We start from the raw sequence: 208 nt of genomic DNA, 5'->3' as shown, positions 1-208 counted from the left end.
AGGTTAGGGATGGAGACCTCAGGACACGTCGACGTCTTGAATAAGTCTTTAAACTCCCTTCCCCCAAAGACCACAATACGAGCCGCAGTCCCCCAATCGCGTGGCCGCTATCCCGGCCGCCGTTTCCCCCCTCCGGTATCAGTTACCAAGCTGTCGACGCGGCAAAGAGGACGTCCTCAACCTGTTCCACGAGTCGCGTCATACGCCA

The sequence above is a fragment of the Actinia tenebrosa genome, unplaced genomic scaffold, assembly GCF_029948245.1.
Source record: "Actinia tenebrosa isolate PJP-AT-01 unplaced genomic scaffold, QUT_ActTen_1.0 PGA_scaffold5__44_contigs__length_20552954, whole genome shotgun sequence".
NCBI lineage: Eukaryota > Metazoa > Cnidaria > Anthozoa > Actiniaria > Actiniidae > Actinia > Actinia tenebrosa.
This window is presented reverse-complemented; position numbering follows the sequence as displayed.